The sequence below is a fragment of the Schistocerca cancellata genome, chromosome 3 (assembly GCF_023864275.1).
Source record: "Schistocerca cancellata isolate TAMUIC-IGC-003103 chromosome 3, iqSchCanc2.1, whole genome shotgun sequence".
In the NCBI taxonomy this organism is placed as follows: Eukaryota; Metazoa; Arthropoda; class Insecta; order Orthoptera; family Acrididae; genus Schistocerca; species Schistocerca cancellata.
Window position 1 is genome coordinate 190,667,917 of NC_064628.1, and position 6,995 is coordinate 190,674,911.

General features: G+C 37.8%; 1 non-coding gene across 1 annotated transcript; it reads right to left on the bottom strand.

Moving 5' to 3' along the window:
* Window positions 1-293: 293 nt before the first annotated feature.
* Window positions 294-367, bottom strand: Trnas-cga (transfer RNA serine (anticodon CGA)). Its single transcript has one exon. It is a non-coding gene; the product is annotated as a tRNA-Ser (tRNA).
* Window positions 368-6,995: the final 6,628 nt, after the last annotated feature.

Here is a 6,995-nt window from a genome sequence, read left to right on the forward strand (position 1 = left end):
GATGACTTGGGATTACTAGAGTCCAGTTGCGGTTGTTTTCCGACTCATTGTTGAGGGCCCACTCAGGACTTCCTTCATGACATACTACAAGCATTCTTTAATCATTTTTTATACTTAAAGCACCACAAGTATCCTATTTATCACCTTTTTATGATGTCTCTGTGCTATCTTCTATGTTGCCTTTTGTCTTTTCACGTTTTTTTTTTCTTTTTCAAGTAAAGATATAATCATCTGTTAGTGTTTCATGGCTTATCACTTGTGATATATGAAACTTCCTGGCAGATTAAAACTGTGTGCCCGACCGAGACTCGAACTCGGGACCTTTGCCTTTCGCGGGCAACTGCTCTACCACTGAGCTACCGAAGCACGACTCACGCCCGGTACCCACAGCTTTACTTCTGCCAGTATCTCGTCTCCTACCTTCCAGATTTTACAGAAGCTCTCCTGTGTACCTTGCAGAACTAGCACTCCTGAAAGAAAGGAAATTGCGGAGACATGGCTTAGCCACAGCCTGGGGGATGTTTCCAGAATGAGATTTTCATATCAGCGCACACTCCGCTGCAGAGTGAAAATCTCATTCTGGAAACATCCCCCAGGCTGTGGCTAAGCCATGTCTCCGCAATATCCTTTCTTTCAGGAGTGCTAGTTCTGCAAGGTACGCAGGAGAGCTTCTGTAAAGTTTGGAAGGTAGGAGACAAGATACTGGCAGAAGTAAAGCTGTGGGTACCGGGCGTGAGTCGTGCTTCGGTAGTTCAGTGGTAGAGCCTTTGCCCGCGAAAGGCAAAGGTCCCGAGTTCGAGTCTTGGTTGGGCACACAGTTTTAATCTGCCAGGAAGTTTCATATCAGCGCACACTCCGCTGCAGCGTGAAAATCTCATTCTGGAAACTTGTGATATAAATTGATTTATGTATCTCTACACTTTTATTTTCTGGTAGTGTTACATATTTCAGGATTAAGATGATCTTGTGCTCTATGCTATCAGTGAAATGTTTTGTTTTGTGTTGGCATGCTATTTTTGCTTTATTATCTAATGTTAACATGTTCCTTTTTTTACAGTTATTTCCAGACTTTCTCTGAGTCCCTATTATTTTTTGTTTATGTTAGACTGGTTACAGATCTTTTAAACAATGTTTTTGCCTTTGTACTTTGTGATGCTAATTATGTTGCCACTTACTATACGTATATTGTTCTATTTATGCACACTTTTGATTTGTCACATTATTATATTCCGAGACATGACAGTACCTGTCCTTGGCTGAGCTCAGCGTTTTGTACATTCCTAATGCCTTTTCCTTAAGTGTGATAGTGTTATCATTCTACATTAAAATAACATTATTGTGTATTGTTACCATGACAATTAGGTTTTTGGTGTACCATAACTACCATCATTTTCAGTGACAGTAATTACTATCCTCTTTATCGTCTCTGCCTATCATTTATTTAAGTAAATTTGTTTACTCTTTTTCTCACAAATAATTTCCATTATTGACATTATTTCAACACTTGATAACAGATTATCCTTGTGGTCTACACGAAAAAACCTAGTGGGGTAGAGGGTTGGTTATTTTTTAACTGACACACCACTTGGCGTTGGTGCCCTGTATCCTTGAGCTCTGTAGAACTCGTTCTTCCTTTCTGAGTTCTTAGTCCATTCTTCCTTCTGTTCTAAATATTTTTCTAAGATATCTGTGTAACTGTTCTCTGATAGGTAAACAACTTTTTTATTAACTGTACTGAAAAGAAATAAGATTTTTACTGTGAAGTTAAAATGCTTATTCAGACTTTATCAAAACTCTTGCTTAAGAAGGTTGTTTAAAATTTGTTACAGCATTACCTGTCAATACTTAATGTAAAGTTAACACTAAAATGACTACTGCAATTGTGCAGGTTATTGTAATCATTAATATTATATACAAGTCTATGAATCACTTGTAAATAGAATCTTTATGACCATTTTAATACAGTGTTTTTACTTAGTATGTGAAATTCTAAAATGACAACTGTAATTGTGCAAATTATTGTAATCATTAACATTATATATATGACTGTGAATCATTTGTAAATAGAGTCTTAATGACGATTTCAATACAGCATTGTTACTGACCACATGAGGTTCTATTCACCTTAAATACATACAAACATTTATTTTGTAACAAATATCAACTGAATAGTGTTATTATTATTGTATACTACCTTTAGTAAGAATCTTTTTGTACATAAATTCTATACAACTAATCACTGTTATTGCTACAGAGTATGTGACAATATTGTTACCATCAAAATATATAAAGCTGTTGCAGTAAATGTCCACTGCATACAGTTCATATTAATTTCTGGCACAATGTTAATATCAATGTAACTAAGATTAGATTTCTGTCACTATGACAAATGATTTTGTAAATGTTTTTAACTTAGCATCAGGCTAAGCTGTCGCCTGACAGGTCATATGTTCTGCATCTGCGAGAATCTCATGATTGTGTTTAAGAGTCAGAGTGGAGTACCACCTAACATTATGAGCAGCCGGAGTCTACATAAATATAAGTGAAACTCAGACTGTACTGTCACAAAAACTGGTCTGAGTCTATGAGAATATAACAAGAGTCAATTGAGCTACCTTCTCACGTAAAATGTGTCCTATAACAAATTGAATATAACGACTTCAAGGGTGCATCAGTGTGAGCTACCACCTAATATGTGTTCTATGACTGATAGAATATCATAATTGTAACTGAATGTCAGTGTGTGTTGTCACCTGACTTGGCATATACTTTACAATCGATACCACCATGGCTCAGTGTGACCCATCACCAGATGCCCATTCTTCTTCAGTCTTATTGTACTACTGATCACTATTAAAGTCTGTGTGTCCTATCACCTGACGTGACAGGTATTGTACAATGGATATTATTTGTGGCTCAGCGTGTTTCATCACCTGAGACCCCTGTTTGTGACGCAATATAAATTTTCATTGTGGTAACCGAAACAGAGTGAGTTATCCCCTGACTTAATAGGTATTCTACGGTTACAATATGGCGGCTCAGTGTGTCTCATCACCTGATGCCCACTCTTCTTAAACTTATTGTACGATAGATCACTATTGAAGTCAGTGTGTCCTACCCCCTGAATTGACATCTATTGTACAATTGGCATAATTTGTGGCTCAGTGTGTTTCATATTTTACTATGGTTTATAAGTAGAATCTGTGTAAACTGTCACCTGACATGACATGGCTTGTACAATTGACACTGACAGGTATTGTACAATGGATATTATTTGTGGCTCAGTGTGTTTCTTCACCTGAGGCCCCACATTTTACCACAGTTTACAATTAGACTCAATGTAAACTGTCACCTAATGTGACATGTCTTCTTCATTTACTATTGTCAATGAAACTTGCTATGTACTTACGTCTACTACAAGATAATGATTGTAAATGAAAGCCAATATCTGCTGTCACCCAATGTGGCACATAACTTATATTTAAAGCTACTATTACTTAAAGTATATTTTACTGGCACTAAGAGTTCTCTATGAGACATTTGTGTATATTTGCTGTTAAATTATAGTGGATTTTTAACTATTTTATTTATTTTACCTCACGTTCTACATTTCTGTTTGATAAAGTTGATGGTATTTAGGTATTTCACTCCATATTACTATGCTTCTATATAGTCTTTATGTCTTTTTTACTGTCTTGTAACTTTTAATACTATTTGATACACTTCTCTCTGGAAATTTAAGTATATTCAGCATTTTACCTCACCTTCTACATTTTTGTATTATAACTTTTGATGTTATTTGGGACAATTCAAAATCTAAATACCTTATCGATTTTACCTCACATTGTTTTGCTCTGTTTTGTAAATTTTGATGCTATTTGATACACTTCTCTTAATAATGTAATGTCTGATGTCTTTGCCCTAAATTTATGTGTTTCTGTTTTGTACATTTTGATTTTCTTTGAGTCACTGCAAATTGACAATCTAATGATATTATGCATTTTACATCACATTATATGTTTCTATTGGTGGATTATATTGCTGTGTAATACTCTTTTAATTGGAGTGCTATGTATGTTTTGTATTATATCTGACACTGTATTATTTTTTACGAATTTCATTGGGAAATCTGTGCTAACGGCACAAATCCCCCCAGCAAATTCTGGTCCAGTGGATCAGGGGGCTATGAAAGGTATGTGCTAAGGTCTGATCAGGGTAGCTTTAGGATATAGTCGGTAGTTGCCAACTGCAAGGTGGAACGAGTATAATATCTTTTAGTATGAGGTTCTTTGATGCTTAAGAGAGCCGGACACGTGCAGTAAAGAAAAACCAAGGAGTCGCAGGTAGGTGTCCGGAGAAAGCAGACATGTGGTGACAGCAGTAAGGTAGGTCGCGCTCGCTGCCCCAGACCAAACCTTAGCACGTAAAAGACACAAGTTATATAATGATTTCAAATTGGTTTTGTTAGATAATATTCAAAGTTAGGATTTGCATGTCCAAGGTTTGACACAGTAAGCGTTTGGTAAAATTTTTTGTAAGATTGTTTTGTGCTACAAAAATGTTGGAAATGTACGTTTTGTATATGACTTAAAATATTAACAATATATATATTGAGATCAACATTGTATCCTTTGCTTAAATTGAATATGAAAATGAGTAGTAGAGTAATGTTACCCACCAATGAAAGAAACAAGTAAACATCAAGACCAAAACTTAATTTTCCATTACCATCTTAATGCCATTGCACAAACGGCATTATTCTCTTAGATTTTATTGATGAGTCAAATACATGTTGAATTTCTGGCAAAATGAAGGAGTGCAAGAAACAAGTTCACAGGCACAGTCAGATGCAGGCTTGCTGAATAATTAATTTAGAACAATCACATCACTGATAATTTCAAGTTCTAGTGTGTGAGGTCAGTACCGAGAAGGTATAGGTAGGAGATATTAGAAACACATGCATTCCTAAGGCTACAGGACCCTGTACTTAAAAGACGCTATAACGTTAGAGCAGTGCGGTTTCCGACCTATAAGTCATGCAGAATGCAACGGTGTTAATACGCCAATGAAAGAAATATACCCCCAGCGCCTTGGCCCTCAAGTTTTCCTGCAATGAACTATGGCGACAAACTGTAAGTTATAAAACTACTACTGTCCATACCAAAGAAGACACACATTTTTTGTAACACAAACACTACATATATTTCCAGAGTTGAATCAATTGCCCTCTCCCCGATGAAACAGCCTACTTCACATACATCATCGTTGGTCTGGAAGAGGGTACCGAAACAGGATGGACATGTTTCATCACACACAAGTTGGAAGTCCTCTGATGACCAAGAGGTTTGCTGTTAACGATCGCAAGTAGAGGGTGCTGTAAGTCGCACAGAGAGCACACAATTATATACTAGTCGATTGCAGGTTATTCCATGCTCCTGATGCATCTTAAGAGAACCACAGAAAAAATGATTAAATGGCCTGGAGCAACATCTCCTTCTCTCCCTCTCAACTGATCGCTCCATCTACTTCCTGTGGTCCTTCTAACGCAGAACCATGTACTTATAGAGGCAGATGACTCTTTTCCAGGAAAACATCAAAGACATCAGTCAACTTATATGTATCACTATTACCTAAACTGACATGCAGTAGAATGTTGCCATACTGTAATTGATTGTTAGCTGACGCTGCAAGGTAATGATTGGCTGGGAGTACAGAGAAGCACATTGTAAATATTGTTTGTTAGGGCTTAAAACATGTTAACGGTCCTGGACAAGGTCAAACACGTGATCCATTCTGTAGCTGTGTACTGCAGTCACCCCAGCCGGTAATACAGCGCTCTTCAACTAAAGACACTTTATTAAAATTTATAATCCGACTGCCGATAACTTCAGGGTCACACCTGAGCATGCGATCCGACCTATATAAATATATTACTCTGTATTTGGCGGGCATCCACGTTAAACACTCTGTTCCAACTGTCTTATCGCGGTCGACGAAGAATGACTTGTTCCCTAGTTCCCAATGCTTCCATGTCAACATTTTCTCGTTTTTATCTCGCTGTCGCATCCTCGTTCCCATGTACAAGACTTGTCCCACACCAAGTAGAAGACATGCAAGTACACTCTCAGTATCCCCTCATGTAGGCGTATTTTCTCCTCAATTAATACGTATTTCCGCCATTTTTCGTAATTTTATCAGTTTTACGTCACTGCTATTCATGCGATCATGACACCACTTTGAGTTCCATAGTCTAAAATTACTTCTAAATGTAATACAGCTACCTACACCTAGCGTAAATGCACAATTTTTCTGTTCGGATGGTATAGTACAGCTCTGTACTCGAATGCGTCCAGTCACTTTCAACCACATATTCTACACTTGGATTGCGTTTGCTCTGTTTTCTGCATCTGGGATGGGGCTCGACGGTTGGTCAACCATGCGTTACGTCTGGGGTGTTGGAAGGTGGATCCACCAGCAGGAGGACCGAGTTATGGGAGCTGTCCGCGACACACGAAAAGACGCAGACATGCAGAAACACCGCACATCTGTCTCGAAGTATAATTTAGTGAATTTATCTAAATCTTGTATTAAACTTTCATTGTATACCTTCCCTCCACAGTCATTATGGCAGTGCCTGCGGTTTCGCTTGTTTATATCGGTCTAAGTGGTTTTGCGAATTCTCCCCACCGAATGCGGGTATTCTTACGGGAAAGCCCTGTCCTTCATTGCAAGATAAAACTTTTCATCCTCAGGATGTTCAGCCCGAGTGATTTTCATATCCTGCTGACACATCATAAGCAAGTTTCTGGAGAGATGCCTGCATAAATAATTGCGAATCCTGGTAAACGAATGCTGTTCTTTGCATCATTCGCTATATTGATGGGCATGATGTGACCTTTTTATGTTTCAACAAAAAACCAGCTAAGTGCACACAAGAAAGCGAGCATCTTACCAATGCAAATCACGGAAAAATTGTGGTATGTGTCGTGACAGCT